Raw genomic sequence first — 22,756 nt, forward strand, 5'->3', positions numbered from 1 at the left:
CCCTCAGCTGATGCCAAGAATTCCTCTCAAGGGGCTCTAAGTCTTCCATGATGAAGCACTTATCCCCTGGGAAAGGTGACATGTGGATTTATATCCTTTCTGACTTGTAAATGTATTATTTCAGAGCTTTGGGGAGGGCAGCTTGATAAAGTGGTTGAGAGAACTTGGGCTAACTAGAATTTATGTGTGTCGGATTGTGCAATGAGCAGAAAAGAGTGAAGAGGGTGTGTTGAAGTCACTTAATTTTTTTTGTGTGTTAATTCCCTAAGTCTCATTCCCTCTCTCATTCTCTATCCTTCTCCCCACCCCACTGTTGGTTCTCAATCTCACTAGTTTGTGAAATTCGCAAAATGAGCATCACAACGATGCCTGTAATGTACTTGGGTGGCTTGGGTACAAGTGTCCTTTAATTGTTAAATCTACTGCTGGTTTGATTTTCACAAACTGAATGGAAGGCCACTTACTAATACACAATCTTAAATTTGCTTACTTAGCTTATTATTAAATAATAATTTTGGAATTTCACCAATTTTTATCAAATACCAAAGCTACTTTTGTGGCAGACACAAGAACCTAGGTCAGGGCTGAAAACTGCGTCCTTCTATCTATCAGTAGAAATTGTTTGATGCCTTCTTCTCTCTTTCTTCCAAGGGCCTCTGATATGATCTTAAAGTATTTCACTATAACTTACTATTTCACATTTAACCATCTAACTATGAATCTTGTGTGTGTGTGTGTGTGTGTTGCACATTCCCGTATATACAAATCACTGGTAATCTTATAATAGCAAAGCACAAACATCTTTTACTTACAAATATCATTCTTTTTCAAGAATTCATAAGGAAACACTGGAGTCACTCTAAATTGTGCATTTATTGCCAGTTTGATGCAGAGTTGAGCAATATAATGAGTTGGACTAATGAGCTTCCCTGTGGTTAAAATGCTCAGTAACTACATTTCAGGAGGAAGAATGTCAGTTGCTTTCTCCTGACCATCTAAAGGAGTTCAGAATCCTTTTATTTTTCCAAATGAAAGTTAAAACCCAATCTGAGACTGGAGGGAATTGCCTCCCACCTGTCCTGGTTCTGGCCCAGAAACAGCCTCCTCCATTGTCACCAAGAGCTTAATGAACAGAAAGGTCCTTTGAAAAGTGCTGGCATTTACTATTCCTCTCCCTCTGTGATGCCAAATGAGGGCATCCGAGTGTTTTGTTCTTTTGGGCCACTTTTCTTCCATGGAACGTGTGTTGCTCCTTTCCCATTTATCACCACGTGCATTTTGTAAAACACATAAGATGAATATTGCTCTTCTCAACATCTAGGGTATCATAAGAACAGAGTTTAAGTGACTTGTCAGAACCACAGCCACTTAGTTGTCAAGTCTGCATTGAAAAAAAACAAAAGCAAAAGAACATGATTTCCTTTTCTGTGCCTGTAAATTAAACTGTGTAACCTAATAATCGAAGCATCAGTTTATCTTATAATTGGTTAACACAGGCTAGTAAGACTTGGCAGAGAACTTCTTACTCTTCACAATTTCCATGTTGAGTTGAAACTAACAGTAATAAAGGCACAGAATCGTGAATTGTTTTGTAGCTCAATTATTGGCTAGTGTCAATCCTATTTACAAATCTAGTGGAGTTTTGTGAATTCTGGCCCATAAAGGGAATTGTGTGGCGATGTCCTCTTTACATTTTCTCATGACACACTACTCTACCCTCCATCATTGCACATCACTCATATCCCCGTGCTGGACAATGTAAACTGCCATTCATTCTTGAAGACCTCACCTGAAATTCATGAGTCTGCACACACAAGTTCACATGGATCACAGATGTTACTAAGCGAGTTTGTGAATAATAAGTAGAACAACCCAACGCTAGGCTACATGAAAGAATGAACAAAGTTGTCCTTGTCTCCCTCCCCAGACCCTATCTCAATGTCTCACATGTACTGCACATTCAAATAGATTGTGTTGAATTAATGGATTTCCATATAAGAGGAGGTCATTTTTACCCTGTGATGCTTTTTGGTTCCCCTTTCAATCTCAAAACTTGTAGAATTCAGTTTTCCTGTGACTACTGGAGGATTTGGGAGTGCAGATGAATATTGAATTGGGGTTGTCAGCCTTAAGAGAAAAGAAAGGCAAGGAAATTGCTCCTTGATGTCTGTATACAAAAGGTCAGCAAATATTCCCTTCTGTCTACTCTTCCAGCATCGAAAATATCAGCTCTTAGGTGGCTTTTGTTTAGTTTTGTTCTGTATGTGTTCACTTGCCTGCCTGAACATAGACCCAAAGATATTGGACAAGACCAATTATATGGTCAAGTAGTGTAAGGAAAATTTTTTCAAGATTTGATAACTTGTTGTCTGTAAAATCTAACAGTGCTGCCATCAGAATGATATTCTTTTAGAAAAATATAATCTTTAATGCCAATCTTGCTAACTTTCCCATCTTCATAATGTCTATTTTAAATATTGTTTTAGGATATTATCAACACAGTAAAAGTGTTTTTTTCCATTTATCCCTGGGAAAGAAAAATTAAAAATGGGAGAATTACCCAGTATTTTGAAAGAAATCGCATATATATAGTGTAGATATTTACATATAACCTATATTCAAAACTAGACTACTTTCTCATTTGTTTTCATTTTACATTTGATCATAGTTAAAGTCATCATTTTGGCTTTTTTTTTTTTTTTTTTTTTTTTTATACGAAGACGGACTCAATGAGAATTCCAGAGGTTGCAAACTGTTAAACAGATGTATTGATTTTCAGGGTTTCGCTCCACGGGAACTAGACTAAATCTCAATGCCAAGAAAAAGCAATTTAAAAAGTAAAAGGGGAAATTCTTGAGCTTTCTAGAAACTTTAAGAAAATACTAAATAATCCTTGAGTGCTCAAACCCAAGAAAAAGGTTTGGCGATTCCCCTCATCTCTACATAGTAATCGTGTCTACCTGTTATGGATGTTGTGAAGATTAGGCGGGATAGTGAGTTTCAAGTACTTAGACAAAGGCCTGACACATGCTAAGTACTTAATAAATGGTAGCTATTAGTTTTATTATAAATCAGGAAGCTTTGTTCTTTTCCTTTTCTCACTTATAATTTAAAAATTAATATTGTTTGTTTATATACAATAAAAGATCCCAGTTAAAAAGTGTATAGCAGGATGAAATTTTGAGCTCTATACCTCCATGTAACCACCAGCACAATAAAAGTATAGAACATTTTCATCACTCAAAAAATTCATTTTGCTCCTTTTCAGCCTCAGGGAACCACTGATCTGCTTTAAGAACTATTGTTTAGTTTTGCCTATTCTAGAACTCCATTCAAATGCAATCATACAGTATAGTTTTTAGTTTTTTTCAGTGTGTATTGAGTCTGTTCTCTGTATTTTATGTATTAATTTCTTCCTTTTGAATGCTGAACAAGTCTTCATTGTTTTACTATATCATAGCTCCTTATCCATTTACTCACCGATGGGTGTATGGATTTTTTTTTCTTTTTTTTGACTCCTGTAACTGAAGCTATTACGGACACTCTCGCACAAGTCCTTTTGTGAAAATAAGCTTTCATTCCCCTTTGGTAAGTAATTAGAAGTAGAATTTGTGTCATATGGTAAGTGTAGGTTTAACTTTGTAAGAAATTTCCAGTTTTCGTAAGTGACTGTAAAATTTTACATCCCCACCCACAATGCATGAGAGTTTCAGTTGCTCTGTATCTTTGAAAATACTTACTGTTCCCAGTCTTTTTAATTTCAGACATTCTTATGGTTGTATAGTAATATGCATTGTGGTTTATTGAACTTACTGTAGCACTTTCTTATTATTGAGCATCTTTTTGTGTGCTTAGTGGTCATATTGAAACCTTCTGTATGAAATGTCTGTTCAAATCTTCTGCCCATATTTAGTGGGTTGATTATTTTTTATTACTGAGTTGTAAGAATTTATTGTCTACGCTGGATACTAGTTCTTTTTCACATGTATGCACATTTTCTACCAATTTGTACTGGGCATTTTCATTTTCTTTTGGGTCTCTTTCAAAGTGGAAAACTTAAATTTTGATAAATCCAAAATTATTTTTCCTATCTGGTCCATACTTTTGGCAACTCCTAGCTAACAAACAACAACAACAAAACAAATAACATCACAGAGGTTGCAGATGGTTTTTCCCCAATGCTCCTTCAAGAATAACACATTTTTAGCACTTATGCTTGATTTCTATGTCTATTCTTACATCTATCACAATCTGTTCATTATTATAGCTTTATTAAAGTCTTCAAACATGGTTTTCATTTTGAAAATTGTTTTGGCTATTTCAGATTTTTTGTTTTCCTGTATAAACTCTGCAATCAACATGACAACCTTGACAAAAAGCAAAGTGAAACCAAAACACCTTTGAGGACAGTCACATGCAGATCAGTATCTTATATACAAAAAATAACTTAAAATGGATTAAAAATTTGAACATAAAACCTAAAACCATAAAACTCCCAAGAAGAAAACATAGGCGATAAGCCCCCTTGACATCAGTTTTGACAATTATTTTTTGGATCCTACACCAAAAGAAAAGACAGAAAAATAAAAACAAGTGGGACCTTATCAAACTAGAAAATATCTGTGCTACAAAGGAAACCATCAACAAAATGAAAAGGCAACCTACTGAATGAGAGGAAATATTTTGCAAGTCATACATGTATAAAACAGGTCAATACCCAAAATATATAAGGAACTCATACAATTCAATAGCAAGAAAAAACCCAAACAATCTGATTTAAAAATGGGCAGAGTATCTAAATAGACATTTTTCCAAAAACATGTACAGATAGCCAACAGGTATACGAAAATATGCCCAATGTCACTAAGTATCAGGGAGATACGATCAAAACCACAATGATGTATCACCTCACACCTGTTAGAATGACTATTCTCAAAAAAAACATAAGAACTAGCAGGTATTGGTGAGGGTGTGGAGAAAAAGGAATGCAAAATAGTATAGCCAGTACAGAGCTTCCTCAAGTAAATAAAAATAAGAATAGAGCTACCATACAGCCTAGCAATTCCACTTTTGGGTATTTATCTGAAGAAAACAAAAACACTTAAAAACATATCTGCACCACCACATTCACTGCAGCATTATTTACAAAAGTCAAGATCTGAAAACAACCTAAGTGTCGATCAATGGATGAATGGATAAAGAAAATATGAGAGACATATGTACATCATTTTATGCAGTCATAAAAAAGAATACAATCTTGCCATTTGTGATAGCATGGATGGACCTCAAGGGTCACTATGTTAAATGAAATAAGTAGCTAGAGAAAGACAAATACCAGGTGATCTGACTTACATGTAGAATCTTAAAACAGACAAAAATGCAAACTCATAGATACAGAGAACAGAATGGTGTTTACCAGAGGCGTAAGGTGGTGGGTGGGCAAAATGGATGAAAGGGGTGCAAACTTCTAGTTATAAAATAAATAAGACACAGGGATGTAATATATAACATAGTATCTACAGTTAATAATACTGTACTGAACATATGAATGATGCTAATAGAGTAAATCTTAGAAGTTCTCATTGCAAGAAAAAAAATGTATAACTACACATGTTAATGGGTGTTCACTAGACTTATTGTGGTGAACAGTTTGAAACATACACAATATTGAACCATTATGTCATGCAACTGAAACTAAGATTATATTTTACTTCTACTTAATAAAGATAAATTAATTGAAAACCCCTACAAGCAGTACCTGGGTGGCTCAGTGGTTGAGCATCTTTCTTCAGCTCAGGTCATGATCTGGGGGTCCTGGGATCAAGTTCCGCATCAGGGTCCCCGCAGGGAGCCTGCTTCTCCCTCTACCTATGTGTCTACCTCTCTTTCTGTCTCTCTCATGAATAAATAATAAAATATTTTAAATAAGTAAATAAACCCTCCACAAAAACCTATGGGGATTTTGACACTATGTTAACTCTTGAACCAACCTGAGGATAGTAAGTACTTTAAAAATGTGTTTTGTAATGTATGTTGTACAGCGAAATCTGAAAATCCTTAATTTGCCATTGTGATGCCGACATTTATAATTTCACAATTTAAATATCACCTCTCAGGAGTTACCAGGCAAATGTCAGGGCCAGTTTATCCAAATATGTTACTTGCATAGATGGATAAGTTATATGGATTACATATACTAAATATGAACTAAAATATCATATACTAAATTTAAGAAAATAATCCTGAGCACTACTTAGTAATGTGGGATATGGAGATGACAGCTTAGAGGACTTTTAATAAAATTTTAAAATTAAAAAAATGCGTTGTAATTTATAACACAGGATAGCTCACCATTTATCTTCTTCAATTTCTAAGAGCAGATTTTCATATATTTTATTACACAGGGCTTGCACATATTTTGCTAAGTTAATCCCTATGTGTTTCATGTGGTTAATGTTATTTTAAATGACATTTTAAAGTTTCATTTTCTCTTCTTGCCTGCCAATATAGAAATACAATTGACTTATGTGTATTGGCATTGTACTTTGCAACCTTGCCAAATTAACAATTTTTGTCATCTTAATGATTTTTTGGGAATTTTATCCAAAGACAATATCACCTGCAAATAAATTTATTATATTTTTTTCCTTTTCAATCTCTATGACCTTCTGTCCTTTTTGGTTTATCACACTGGTAAAGACGCCCCAGTTTCTGACTAGAAACTGAGTGTAAACTTCCTTGCCTTTTTTCTAATTTTAGGAGAAAAGTATTCAGTCTTTCTCTATTAAGTATGATTTTAACTATAGATTTTTTTTAATCACTGTTTCTTGGTAGTTTTATCATGAATACATGTTGAATTTTGTTAAATGGTTTCCCACCATCAACTTAGGTGATTATATGGTTTTTCTCCATTATTATAATTAATATAATTAATGTGTGAAGAATGATTTGGGTAGGATCCAAATGGAAATGGGTACAATGACTGGAGACTTTTATTTCAGGTGAGAAACAATTTTTGCATGTTTTAGGAGCAATCTTAGGCAAATCTGCCGGTTAGATATGCCAGCACTTCCTGAGTCAGAACTTAAGGGACAAAGAATTGTTAATAAAGACGTCCAGGTTCTAGAATATTCTAGGATGACTTCCAGAGTGTGAATGGAGAGTCACTTACGGAGATGAGCAAGACCTAAAGTAGATTCAGTTTGTGCGTGTGTGTGTATGTGTGTGTGGTTTTTCTTGGATTTGATAAATCTTAGATTCTTAGGAGGGTCGAAGAGGAAGAGTCAGCTTGGAAGTTGGATAGATGACTTGAGCTAGAGAAGAGGTCTGAACTTGATACTTGCATTTGAGAAATTTAGGGTACAGCTCATATTTGAAAGCAATATCTTTCTATGACTTTCAGAGCTTCAGCACTTCCTTGTCACTCCTTGATATTTTTTCTTTTCTCAAATTCCATTTTCCTTCCTTAAATATCTATTACTTAAGCTTTAAGACTTAGCCAAATATTTTCTCTCCAGGAAATCCTTTCCTAAACCCTCCAAGTTTTAGTGTATAGCTGACATACAAAGCCAAAGAAAGAGCTTGAGGTGAGAATGCAGAGAATGAAAAAGACATAGTTTGGGACCAAGCCTTGAAAGACTAACTGTAAGAGTCAGATTTCACAAAAGCCAGAAGTAACGGTCTCAAAAAGCCATTGTGTGATCCACTGTATCAAATACTTTTGAAAAAAATTTAAAAATGAATGGAATTTAAAACTTTTCAAAAATGTTTAAATTAGCTCTCTTAAGCTGTGCCTTTGCAGAATAGTGCAAGAACCTTTGGCATTGAATAGTTCATATCCAGGGCCTATAACAGAAGGAAGTTTTTTTTTTTCCTTATGCCATGCTCAAGTATCCCAAAGAGCACTATTTTTTGGACTGTGAATGACATACCCATGTAAGCTTAACAATATTACAAGAAAATAGGAAAGAGAAACTTAAAATTGCTACATAAAACTTTGTGAAGGTAAAGCCCATCTGCTTACTAATTAAAAAATACTTTGTGAGTGAAATTCAAAATTAAGTGAAATTCAAAATTGAGTGAAATTCAAAATTGAGGATTTATATAACTCTTTCTCTCTAGGAAGGTATTAAATGTGACAGAAAAAATAACTGCACAAAAAAAAGTTTAAGGTAATCTTAGGGAAGTGCAATGATTTAAGTAAAAGAGATTTATTATATTTATGATTTATTTTATTGTGGGGACCTGAAATCTTATTTTTCTTCTCTGATAAATACATTTTTAACTAGTCATCAAGGTCCAAAGAACAGTTAATACAAATAAACATACACCATACTGTAGCAGAGAGTTTTATATTATAAATGAATGTTTGGGTTCTCTGCCTTCTGCTCTCTGTTCAAAATACTCAGACTCTCTGGAGCCATAATTTTAAATCCCCATGAGTTGACTCAGCTTTTTATCTTTTCAAAGATAGATACATAGTACTAGCAATTTTAGTGTCTGGTATTTGTGGAAGCTTATTCTATAAATGTTTAATTTACTTAAGGATGAATTGACAGTCATTTTTTTTTTTTACTAGAATTTGCACTGGTCTCAATGTTTCTGTTTTAAAAATAAAAGGCATCAGCACCTTGTAAGCTTTGTCCTAAATGTTCTTTTTCAATATCTGATATGTCATATGTGGCATAGTTAGGAGATCAATGCTTTAGAATTATTTTTTTCTGAAAAACGAAAAGCACACACTAAATGTTTTTTTTAAATCTTTCTATGTTTGTGTTATTAAGTTCGTGGCATCTATTTATAATCAACTAGCCTCTTAGGTTCTGGTAAGATAAGTTTGAATTGCTTAGGTGGTAATATTTGACAAATACTGGGAAATTTGGTTGAAATATAGTAGTCTGAAGAAACCCTTTAGCATTGATGATATAACTGGTATTTTCCAGAGGCCTCATTAGCTTATTGATAAATTTAGAATTTAAAAAATAATATCTAACATTTATTGTTGGCTATTTATTTGGTATTTTTCTTGTTTACTTAATTTGCTTGCTTTTTTTCATTGTCAGGCTTCCATAAATTGGTTTGATAGAAAATTAGCTCTCCTTTGCTTCTAAGTGGATGTTTCTTGAATGAAGAGTTTCAGAGCAAATGGTGACCTATCAAGTTCCACATATTCTCTTGATTCTTACAAAGGAAATGTTTACAAATAACAATGCAATCACTTTTTGAAGTTAATGCGACTCCTGAAGAATCCAGGTTCTGTTGTACTTTCCACTCAAAATCTCTAATTGACAATTATCTGGCTATTCCCACCATATACAAAGCACTGTCAGGCTCAGGGCTGGGAGCTAGCCAAAAGAATATCATTCATCTCCCCTTCCTACTACTTGATACCTGTGGTTTCTCTTGTTTCTATCATGCTGAGGTCTATCATGCTTTAAATCTAAATTTTTATTTTTATTGTTTTTAGGTCTTTCCCTAAAATTCAACGTCTCTGGCTTCATATCTTTTTTTATTTTTTGACATAAGTTTATCATTTTTATCATTATTTTTTTATTTTTATTTTTTTTAATTTATTTTTTATTGGTGTTCAATTTACTAACATACAGAATAACACCCAGTGCCCGTCACCCATTCACTCCCACCCCCCGCCCTCCTCCCCTTCTACCACCCCTAGTTCGTTTCCCAGAGTTAGCAGTCTTTACGTTCTGTCTCTATATGTTCTCATTCATTTGGGGAATATAAATCATTATTTTTTTAAATCTAAGTCATAACATCTCACATGCTAGGCTCCAAGATTTGACAGCCACAGTGTGCCTCTACTGGAAAGAAAGAGGGCACCTGTGGTTCTTACAGACTTGCTTGTTATGTGCTGCTCCTGAAAACAATCCATTGACTGTGAAATGAGATGTCCAAATACACAGTGCGCTCAAGTATATATTAGAGATTTGATCATTTTGCTAACTTTTCACAATATAATAGCTATTATAGTAATCTGAATTTTCCTAATCAATTGTAGGACATCGTTATAAGGAAACTTACCTTAATAGCAATACCTCAGATTGCATTGGACCTCATCTTCATTTCATAACATCTCAATTCCTCCCAAGTCTTCTGGATTTATCTAAAAATTTCTAAAGCTATCTCAGAAAATGGTCGTTTATTTCAAAGCTTCCTTGATGATGTCATCATCCATATAGCCACCTGAAAGTGATATTTTGCCTTGGTTTCTGCTTTAGTTATTAGAAGAAAATTAATTCTTGCTTAAAGTGCTCTAGTTCGGGCTCCCCAGAGCTGCAATATTTATGGAACTATAACTCTGGACAAAGTATGAAAACTACTCTTCTCCAAAGAAGATAAGCACACATGATGAGCTGAACTTTAACAGAAATTTCCCTTTGAGAGATTTTGAAGCCATGGTGCAGAGAAACAGAGTCCAAGCAAAAAGGAGCAGGTTTAGAGGATAGATGAAACAGACATTAGAGTTTGGGATTTCCTATAACAATTTAGACTTGGGGACATGATTTGAAAGGAAGTCAATCACCCCCCCCAAAAAAGAACCCCAAAATCTGTGTAAGATCTCCTTAAAATCTTAGCTGAATGCTAAAGATGAACAAGTATAGCTTAAGATTCTGGGAGACTTAAAAAAGAATAGAGATTATAGAGATAGCAGAGAACTGGAAAGACACTGGAAGCATTGCCAACCCAGAGTACAGTATCTTCATGACCACCCACATACTCAGTTGAGACCCAAAACAGGCACACACAGCAGTAAGGACTAAACAATTGCTTAGGACTAAGATAAATTGAAAAAAATCTTTCTGACAAAGCCTAAAAATAAACTTCAACATGATTAAAATGATTTAAGGGTAATTTGACTGTTCCATCGAAATGAAGCATCCTTTAGAGAAAAGTTACATGATGCAGGTATCTTAAATTTGAATAATTTAATTCACACAGCAAAAAAACCTATATACTAGATATACAAAAGAGCAAGAAAAAGTGACTGATAACTAAGAAAGACGAAAAATAGAACTAGATCCAGAGATGAGTTAGACATTAGAATTAGGCAACAAGAAATTCAAAATGCTGATTAATATATTTTTAAAAAGTTAAGGAGATAATAGAAACAATGTATAAAAAGTAGAATATTTCTGGGCCCCTGGATGGCTCAGTTGGTTCAGCATCCAAATCTTGATTTGGCTAGGGTCATGATCTCAGGGTTCTGAGATCAAGCTCTGCTTTGGGCTTAATGCTGGCTGTGGAATCTGCTGAAAATTCTCCTTCTTCCTCTCCCTTTGCCCCTCCTCCCATGCTTGCATATGTATATGCTCTCTCAGAAAGAGAGAAAGAAAGAAAGAAAGAAAGAAAGAAAGAAAGAAAGAAAGAGAAAGAAAAAGAAGAAAGAAAGAAAGAAAAAAAGAAGAAAGAAAGAAAGAAAGAAAGAAAGAAAAGAAAGAAAGAAAGAAAGAAAGAAAGAAAGAAAGAAAGAAAGAAAAAAGAAAGAAAGAAAAAAGAAAGAAAGAAAAAAGAATATTTCAACAGATAAGCACACTCTTCAGGAAAAACAATGCAGGGTCTACAATTCAAAAATATATTACAAAATGAAGAACTCATTGTATGAATATAAATTTGAGAATTTAATAGAAAATATCCAAATAGAAAATATCCAAACTGCAACAAAGAAGAAAATAAAACTTTCATAGAATCAAGTACAGAAATACATGGGACCCACTTTAAAAAATGTAAATATCAAAAAAAAATAAAATAAAATAGAATAAAATCAATGTAAATATCATTAATTTTCCACAGAAAGGAGATAATGGGGGAGAGAAATATTGAAAAAAAAACACATAAATGCATAGTTAATACTGAAATATATAAAGCAACAATTAACATACATAAAGGAAGAAATTGACAGTAATACAACAGTATGGGGCTTTAACACCCCACTTCTACCAATGGACAGACAGATGATCAAGACAGAAAATCAAGAAAACAGTAGCTTTGAAAGACATATTAGACCAGATGGACCAAACAGTTATACGTAAATATATAACATCCCATTCAAAAAAAACCCGAATACACGTTCTTTGCAAGTGCACATGGAACATTCTCCAGGACAGATTACATGTTAGGTCACAAAAGAAGATACAATATATTAAAAAAGATTGAAATCTTACCATGCATCTTTCCTGATTACAATTGTATGAAACTAGAAAAAATAAAACTGCAAGAAAAAATGTGGAAAGATTACAAATGTATGAGGTAGATAACATGTTACTAAACAATGAATGGGTCAACCAAGAGATCAAAGAGTAAGTTCAAATAGAAAAAAATACACGGAGACCAATGAAAATGAAAATATAATAGTGCCAAATCCTTGAGAAGCAACAAAACCTGTTCTTACAGGGAGGTTGATAACAAAACTGGCCTACCTCAAGAAAGAGGGAAAATCTCAAATAAACCACCTAGCATTACACCGAAAGGAGCTGAAGATAAAACAAAGCTCAACTTCAGCAGAAACAAGAAAATAATAAAGATTAGAGCAGACATAAATGTAATCAAAACAGTATAGTACTGTCAGAAAAATAGACACACCGATCAATGGAATAAGATAGAGAAGCCAGAGTTAAACCTGTGCTTCTCTGGTCACTTAATCTATGACAAAGGAAGCTGGAATATACAATAGGAAAAAAAAATCTTTTCAACAAATGCTCCTGGGAAAACTGGACAGGCATATGCAAAACAATGAAACTGGACCACTTTCTTTAACCGTACAGAAAAATAAACTCAAAATGGATTAAAGACCTAAATATGAGACCTGAAATCATAAAACTAGAAGAAAACATAGGCAGTAATTTATTTGACTTTGATCACAGAAACATTTTTCTAGATATGTCTCCTCAAGCAAGGTAAAAAAAAGCAAAATTAAATCATTGAGACTACATCAAAATTGAAAACTTTTGCACAACAAAGAAAACCATCAATAAACTGCAAGGCAACTGAATGTGAGAAGATATTTGCGAAATAAACATCTGATAAGGGATTAATATCTAAAATTATTTTAAAGACTTCTACAAGCTAACACTTAAAAAGACAAATAACTTACTTAAAAATGGGCACAGGACCTGAATAGAAATTTTTCCAAATGACATACAAATGGCCAATAAGCATTTGGGAAGATGGTCAACATCAGCAATTATCAGGGACATGTAAAACAAAACCACTATGAGATGTCATCTTATACTGGTCAGAATTTTAAAAATTTTAAATTTTTTTACCAATAACAAGTATTGGTAAAAATGTGGGGAAATCAGAACCCTTGTACACTGTTGAAAATACAAATTAGGGCAGCCCTGCTGGCCCAGCAGTTCAGAGCCACCTTCAGCCCAGGGCGTAATCTTCGAGACCTTGAATCGAGTCCCACGTCGGGCTCCCTGCATGGAGCCTGCTTCTCCCTCTGCCTGTGTCCAGCATCTCTCTCTCTCTCTCTCTTTTTCTCTCTCGTGAATAAATAAATAAAATCTTTAAAAAAAAAAAGAAAATACAAATTGGTGCAGCCACAGTGGAAAACTGTGTATGGAAGTTCCTTAAAATATTAAAAATAGAATTATCATATTACCCAAGTAACTCCCAAGAATTATCATATTACCCAAGTAACTTCTGGGTATTCACTCAAAGAAAATGAAAACACTAATTCAAAAAGATACATGCATCCCTATAGTTATTGAAGCACTATTTCCAATAGTCAAGATATGGAAGTAACCCAAGTGTCCATTAATAGATGAATGAATAAAGAGGATATGCCCCCCTACATACACACACTGGAATATTTTTCAACCATAAAAAAGAGATCTTGACGCTTGCAGCAACTTGGATGGGCCTAGAAGGTATAATTACAAGTGAAATGAGAGTTGAACACCTAACCATTTCATTCATGTTTATAATGTAAGAAACAAAAGAACAAAGAAAGAGGGGAAAAAGAGACAAACAAAAATCCACTCTTACATACAGAGAACAACCTATGATTGCCAGAGTGGAGGTGAGTGGGGTGATGGGTGAAACAGATAAAGAGGATTAAGAGTACCCTTACGGTGACGAGCCCTGAGTAATGCACAGAAGCGTTGAATCATCGTACTGTACACTTGAAATTACGATAACACTATGTCAATTATACTTCAGTAAAGAAAAAAATGAGTTTAAAAAATGTGAAGACAACAATCTATAAATTCAACTAGATCAGTGACTTTGAGCTGGATAAACACAAAGAAAACCATTACTAAGCATTTTACAAACCCTTTGCTCCAAAAAAATATAAAATCTTAAAAGTAAGCAGAGACAAAGAAAAAAAAACATAGATATGAGGAGAACAACAGAATCAAAATAATGGAAAAATATCTTTAGAGTTATGGGGTGGGAATGGTGGTAACTGCCAACTCAGAATTCAATAATCAGCAAAACAAAAAACAAAAAACAAAAAACAAAACAAAAAACAAAACAAAAAAAAAAACAAACCCACAACAAACCCTCCAAGATAAAAATGTATTATCTACTGGGACATAATAAAGCACCCCCCAAATTTTGCAGTTTCAAACAACACATTTTTATCTTGTAATTACAGTGCATCAGAAATTTGGGCACAGGTTAACTGGGTCTTCTGATGAATGGATAAAGAAGAGTCACTGGTGATTCTCATAGGCTGTGTGACTTTTTTATTTTTTATTTTAATTTTTTTTTTGCTGTGTTCTTTTAAAGCTCAGCTAGAAAAGGAGGTGCTTTTAAAATTAACTCACATGATTTAGGGTAACGTTTTTGAGCTGAGGGCCTCAGTTAAGCACTGGCTGATAGCTGGAGGTTGTGCTACCTGGGCTTTTCTAACACAGCAGTTGGCTTCACCAAAGCGAGGGAGAGAAGGAATGTGCTAGCATGACAGTAGTCAGGATCTTTGCCATCTAACTACGCAAGTGATAATCCATCACGCCTTCTGTACTCTATTGGTTAGAAGCAAAGACCAGAACCTGCCTACATTCAAGAGGATGGGATTGCACAAAGGTGGAAACCAGGAGAGGGTCATTAGGGCCATCTAAAAAGCCTGTCAGATAGACAGACATAATGAAGCCTTTGCCAAAAAAAAAAAAAAAAAAAAAGAGAGAGAGAGAGAAAGAGAATTATTTAAATTGAATGAAATTAAAACATTAGACACACCTCAGGAATAAACATGTATATTATCTGTAACTTATTGTCAATAATAAAAAGGGATCTAAATAAAAATGACAGAAGTATTTCAAAATATGAGGGAAGAAATAGAGTGAGACCAGCACAGTATCTTTTGAGAAGAGAGTAACTGCTTTTTCCTGAGGACCTATGTCAAGTATTATTTTAGACACTTCACATGAATTATTTATAGTCACAAAATACAGTTAGTAGTGGATGTAAATATGAAGACATAAGATCTCTATAAGAATTCTAGATTAAATTGAATATGAAGTATGAGTATAAAATTAGATTAATATTATCTGAAATGGAGTATCTTATAGTAACACTGTACACTTTTTAACTTCTTAATAAAAACAGGTAAAATTCAATTGGCGGATCCCTTTTCCTTCCCTGGGTAAGTGCATAGGCATAGCAGCAGCAGCTGCTGCTGCTTCTTCCTCCCTCCTTCTCCTTCCTCCCCTCCTCCTCTCCCCTCTTCCTCCCTCCCCCCTCCTCCCTCCTTCCTCCTTCTTCCTTCCTTCTTCTCCTTCCTCCCTCCTCCTCCTTCCTGCCTCCTCCTCCTTCCTCCCTGCTCCTCTTTCCTGCCTCCTCCTCCTCCTTCTTCCCTCCTCCTCCTTCCTCCTCCTCCTTCGTTCTTCTTTCCTCTTCTTCTTCGTGCATAGGCACAGCTTCTGAAGCTGCAATAATCATTTGTGATTTATTTTAACAAGCATGAGGACAAATGCAAACTTTTAAGACTGATGACGTGAAAACAAAAACCAGCCAGATGTAGCCCTAGTCTAACCACATCAGCACTGAAATACCTTTCCCCAGACTACACTACTCCTTATAATAATACTGGATGTTCTTGGTTTTTATTATATGTCAGTGACAGTGCCAAAATGGATCTTGATAATAGCAGATAAATAGCATTTTTTTCACATGTTGATTAGGCCTTCAGTTTTCTTGTTCTAGAAAAACATCTTTAGGCATATATTGGGGATTTATCATGATATGCATCACAAATATCTTCCTTAAACACAAGACTCATTAATTAACTTTTGTAAAAAAATGTTATTTATATATAAGTTTGTCATTTTGAATATGATAAAATTGACAGTCTTGAACTCTCTGATTAGAAGTTTTCCTACTTCTGATTGTTTTCCTTAATCCCACATCATGTAGATATTCTTTTATAAGCCCTTCATGGTCTTTTAAAATTATGGACTTCATAAGTAGGTTTATGTAATGTATAATATGTATTTTGTATGCACATATTTTTATATGATGTATAATAAAATATAAATGGAGGGATCCCTGGGTGGCTCAGTGGTTGAGCATCTGCCTTTGGCCCAGGACGTGATCCTGGAGACCCGAGATCAAGTCCCATGTTGGGCTTCCTGCATGGAGCCTGCTTCTCCCTCTGCCCGTGTCCCTGCTTCTCTGTCTTTCTCTCTCTCTCTGTGTTTCTTATAAATAAATAAATAATGTTTAAAAAATATATATATATAAATGGAAATTTTCTGTGTGTGGCAATGATCAGGATTCTGGTTTTTTTTTTTTTTTTTTTTTAAGTGTGGACATCAAAACATCCTGAATATTATATTGGATATGTTCAGACCTCATACTGTCTAAGATACTGATTAAATTGTATTCAATACCCTTCATTCAGTTTACTGTTTATTGTTTCTCTGTTGATAGTATAGCCGTTTCACAGATTTCAAGTTCTATTATTAAGTACATAAATACTCAGAATTTTCTTGATGAAATGACTCATTGCTCATTAGAAAATGGCCTTAATTAATCCTTGGAATTTTGTGGCTTTGAATTCTACTTTATCTGATATTAATACAGTCACTATTTTTGCCTGGTATATGTTAATTTTTCATTTTACTTTTAATCTTTTTGTGTCTTTGTATTTAAGATGTAATTGCTGATATACAAAATGTTGGAGTTTGGAGGAAATAGTCAAGGAAGAATTTCTGAGATGTCTTTGGTGCAGGTGGGCAGAAAAAGCTACACTTGGGTGGTGACCAATGACTGATTATCTACCTTCAAGTTGAGAAGAGGCTAAGGACAGCACAAGGTATTTTGGAAACAAAATTTCCAGGATGCTGAGGGGGTGAGCTCTTGTTGTGAAAAGGTCATTTATTACTGTTTAGTAAAAACTCAGTCATGAGATCCTTCAGATATTTATCAGTGGGCCAGATACCTGGAGGATGATTGCTAATATAGATCTTAAGGGGTAGGGATAAAGGAAGTTGCCAAAGGGATTCTTAGGTTAAGACTCGCAGAGCCTTTTGGTCTTAGCAAAGTATTGGCATGGAGGCAGATAAATTCCTGGAGGAATGTCCCTCTGCCTATGTTGGACTTATCAATGGGCCATAAGTAGTAAGGAAATTTCATTTTTTTTTGCCTTTGTTTTCCACATGAATTGCTATTAAGTATATAAAATCTGCCTTTTTTTTTTACAACAACCCCTGCCTTTTAAGTGGGATGTTTATTTTTTTAAGATTTTATTTATTTTTCCATGAGAGACACAGAAAGAGAGGCAGAGACATAGGCAGAAGGAAAGCAGGCTCCCTGCAGGGAGCCTGATGCAGGACTCGATCCCAGGACCCTGGAAACATGACCTGAGCTGAAGGCAGAGGCTCAACCACTGAGCCACCCAGGCACCCCATAATTGGGATGTTTAATCTATCTGCATTTAGACTACTTTTATGGTTAGCTTTAAGTCCGTCATCTTCTTTCTTGCTCTCTATTTGTAGCATCTGTTCTTTGTTCTCTTCTATCATTTTTCTGCTCTTTTGCAATAAGTGAAGAAGATTTTATGCTTCACTTTTTCTCCATTTTTGGCTTATTGTGACTTGATGTTTAGTTATTCTAGTAGTTACTTTACTGTCTACAATATACATCTTTATATTATGACAATTTACCTTCAAGTCCTATTACACCACTTCATATATAAGAATCTTAAAATAGCATGCACCAGAAATGGTGAAATTATGGACCCCTGAAAATTTACTCTTGTATAAAAGCAACAAGAACACAAGACAAAAAAAAAATGGTGAAAAACTAACATCAAAAATCTGGAAGTTAACCAGAGGCTTGAAACAAGTTGACGACTACTTATCAAGAAAAAAAGCTGAAATTTGGTATTAACAGTGGGATTTGTGGCAATTCGGCTTCCCCTTCTTCCCTTCAACCTCTGTGCAGCTACTCAATAGATTTGAATATAAACACCCTTTCATTCATGATGGAAATCACCAGTCTAGGAACCTTCGTAGGGCAAAATAGGCTCGGAGCTCTCTTCAAACAAACATTTCCAGAGAACAGTGTTTATCTGAACTACCTGACAGTTCCCTAAGAAAACCTCACAGAGATCATCTTTATTTGACCTGACCTGGAACTTATTCAGTGAAAACAACCTTTTCCCTAAGGGAGGAAGGGTGTCAAAAACCCTTGAAGCCTAACTGAAGCCGTGATAAGAACTGGGGCAAACAAGAAGCTGACCAAACAAACAAACCAAAAGCCTTAATGGAAAACCTGGGCAATAAAAAGAAATCATTCAAAGGATGTTCTCTCACTATAATGGAACAAAATAATTCAAGAACCAAAAGACAATGGGAAAGTCACAAATTGGTAGAAAATAGACTTTACATTCCTAAATAACCAATGGGCCAATGAAGAAATCAGTGTACAAATTAGAAAGTACAATGAGATGAGAAAAATAAAAACACATTATAGAACAATAAACAAACCTATAGAAAAAACCATGCTTAGAGGTGAATTTATAGATGTCAATACCTATATTTGGTAGGTAGACCTCAAATCACTAACCTAATCTTTAAGAAACCAGAAAAAGAAAAAAAAAAAAAAAAAAGAACCAAAGCAAGCAGAAGGAAATCATAGAAATTGGAGCAAAAAGAAATGAAATACAGATTAGAAAACCAATAGAGAAAATGTATGAAACTTTTCAAATTAGTTCTTTGAAAAAAATTGGTAAGAAATACAAAAATGGGGATCCCTGGGTGGCGCAGCGGTTTGGCGCCTGCCTTTGGCCCAGGGCGCGGTCCTGGAGACCCGGGATCGAATCCCACGTCGGGCTCCCGGTGAATGGAGCCTGCTTCTCCCTCTGCCTGTGTCTCTGCCTCTCTCTCTCTCTCTCTCTCTCTCTGTGACTATCATAAATAAATAAAATAAAAAAAAAGAAATACAAAAATGAAGTGTCTCAATTTACACAATTAGGAAAGAGGGGACATTATTTACCACTTACAGAGACAAAAAAAAATGATTATAAGGGAAAGCTATGAACAATTTTATGTCAACACATTAGATAATATGGATGAAGTGGACAAAACTCCTAGAAAGATGCAAACTACCAAACTGACTCAAGAAGACCTACATCTAAACAGATCTGTAACAAGCAGAGTGGAAATTACTAATAAAGTACTTCCCACACACACAAAAAAGAAAACAAACAAACAAACAAACAAACAAAAAAAAAACCAAGCTCATATGGCTTAACTGGTGGATTTATAAAATGTTTAAAGAATTTAACACCAGCCCTTTACAAATTTTTCAAAAAATAGAGGAGATGCTTCTGCATCCATTCTGTGAGGCCAGAATAACCCTGATATCAAAACCAGGAAAAACTCAGGGGCACCTGGGTGGTTCAGTTGATTAAACAGCTGACTTAGGCTCAGGTCATATTCTCAGGGTCCTGGGATCAAGCCCTGCGCCAAGGTCCCACCCACCCACCCACCCCACTCAGCATGGAGTCTGCTTGTCCATCTCCCTCTGCCCCTCTCCCTTCTCCTGCTTGCTCTCTCAAATAAATAAATCTTTAAAAAGCAAATCTAGCAAAATCAACACAAGAAAATAAAACTATTGGGACCCCTGGGTAGCTCAGCAGTTGAGTTTCTGCCTTCAGCTCAGGGCAGGATCCTGGGATCGAGGACTGAGTCCCACATCAGGCTCCTAGCAGGAAGCCCACTTCTCCCACTGCCTGCCTGCCTGCCTGTCTCTCTCTCTTTCTCTCAATCTCTCTCTGTCTCTCATGAATAAATAAATAAAATCTTAAAAAAAAAAAAAAGAAAACTATAGACCAAATACCTCATGATTACGGTCACAAATATTGACTACAAAATGCTAGCAAAATGAATCAGGCAACCTAAAAAGGATCTTAGACCACAGCCAAGTGTGACTTATTGCAGAAATACAAGGCTGGCTCAACATACGAAAACCACCATATGATTACATCAATAGCCACAGAAAAAGCACTTGACAAAATCTAATACCAATTTTAAGTGGTGTCATTTTCCTCTGTCTGAAGGCCTTCAACAGTTCTTGGATTGAAGGTCTATGGGTCATAAATTTTTTCAGTTTTATTATGCTCAAAAATATATTCAACCTACAATTTTAAAATATAATTTTGTTACTTAAGAATTCTAGATTGATGGTTTTCCTCCCAATACTTTAAGGATGTTTCTACAATGTTCACTTGTGTGGACTGTGTCTTTGAAATATCTGTTGCAATTCCTCTATTTGTTCCCCTGTGTATAATGCATTTTTAAATTTCTGGCTTATTTTTTTCACTTCTTTTTTTATTGCAACTGTTCAATTAATTCAAGAGTTATAATGTGCACTATTATAATTCCTACATTTTCTTTTGAATGGGATTCAGTAAGATTATTGGATCAGTCAGCTTATAATTTTTATCAAATATGAAAATATTTTGCCATGATTTCATCACATGTATCTTTTTTTCTGTCCTTTTCTTTCTTTTCTCTAGTTTGAACACTCCAATTACTGCTGTATTTGTCTGCTTCACATTACTCCAGATTTACTCATGTTCTTTATCATAAAATGAAGATAATATTTAGCTCATAAGAAAACAGCATAGTAAACCCCCCATAAATAATAGCTGCTCTTAAATAAAATAATGAAGAAAATACCCATATAAATATTAAAAGTCAAACATAATTTCAGGGATTCTATACTAGGTTTTCTCAACATATAATCAGGAGCTACATTCTTTCTCAGCTAGGTTTTCTCAACATATAATCAGGAGCTACAAAAAAAAGGTCTTTGTTTAGTGAGGAAAGTATTTTTTTTTTTTGTTTTCTCTTTCTTTTTTTACTTGGTACCTCTGATTACTAAACTGTCTAGATTTTAATATTTACAAGCTTTCAAATGTCCACAAGAAAATGTTCAATCCTCAAAAATCTCTAATCTCATAATTAATAATATATACAATATATTGAAGAGAACATTTAAAGCAATTTTCAATTTACTTAACTAGTCACAGAATTAATTATAAAGCATTTTTTAAGTTCTTTGACATAATTTTGTATGACTCTCAATTTTATTTAAATAGCAATTGTCTTCTTAGCACAACACAAATAGTGCACTGGGTAAAAGTCTTCTATATAGTCCCATTAATAGAATAAATTGATATTTTTGAAAGGCCATATTCCAGATGGAGGTTTTCAATTTGCATCAAAGGAAAGTTCCACATATTTTTGGAATTTTGTGTTTAAAAATAAAGTAGAACTTAGAATATATTGTTCAATATTCTACTAAGATTCTAGCCTTGCCACTACAGATTAAAATAAAGTTCTCCACCATGTATTAAGAAAATATAAAAGATAAGGAAAGAGTAATTGAAGAAAAGGAGATTTTCCTCAAAATGAAACATATGATTGGTCTTTACCGCCAATCTGCTCTGTTCTCTGAGACAAAACAAACCATGCATAAAAATAACAGTAATTTTCAAAAAACAAAAACAAAAACAAAAACCAGTAATTTTCAGCACACCTAAATGACAATGAAGAGAATTTAGAATTAAGCTGCACTTAGAAAAAGAAGAAAAAAAATCAACACATGCTTATCATGAAAAATGCATTCTATCCCATTTAACAAAATGAATACTATAGGCTTTATAAGGAAAAATATTCATTGATATCATCTTTCTATACACATTCAGGCAAATTTTCCTCCTCTAGAGCATTTGGTAAATAAAAAGAATTCCTTTAACCTTGAGAGCAATCTGGAAACTACAAAAAAGATACAGTTATAAAGCCATGAGAGTCGGCACTGCCTGTACCTGCTCAGAATTATGGCAATGGCTGATGTTCAGCAGAGCTATTCTGACCCATATCCTTCAGGAAGATCTCAGTAGCCTTAGCTAGGATATTCCATTTGGTTTCTTCGTGTATCAGAACGTATTCACTATGTTACTACTCATCAGTAGTAGCTGCTCATTTGAAAAGAGTATTCTTTCAGGAGCTTTTCCCAAAACTTGAGTAACGCCTTACTTACTTACATCATAGTCAAGCCTTTATTCAAGACCTCACGAAATCCATGGATACAGACCTCCTATGCTGACATCACAGCCCACTGAAGAAAGCAAGCAGAGGTCCAAAGACTGTGTGTGACTATATTACAAAGCACTATAATTTGACTTATACCAAACTGTTTTTACTTCTTTCTCCATAAATTTAATTCTCACTCAAAAACCTTTTCATGAAATAAAATTCTATCATATTATGTACTTAAT

At 34.5% G+C, this 22,756-nt stretch overlaps 1 long non-coding RNA gene across 1 annotated transcript; it reads right to left on the bottom strand.

Moving 5' to 3' along the window:
- Window positions 1-854: 854 nt before the first annotated feature.
- Window positions 855-22,523, bottom strand: LOC112650812 (uncharacterized). The gene is made up of 2 exons (XR_003130470.2): window positions 22,304-22,523; window positions 855-1,381 (listed from the first exon to the last, which is right to left on the bottom strand). It is a non-coding gene; the product is annotated as an uncharacterized LOC112650812 (long non-coding RNA).
- Between the last annotated feature and the right edge of the window lie 233 nt (window positions 22,524-22,756).

The sequence above is a fragment of the Canis lupus genome, chromosome 29 (genome assembly GCF_003254725.2).
Source record: "Canis lupus dingo isolate Sandy chromosome 29, ASM325472v2, whole genome shotgun sequence".
Taxonomy (NCBI): domain Eukaryota; kingdom Metazoa; phylum Chordata; class Mammalia; order Carnivora; family Canidae; genus Canis; species Canis lupus.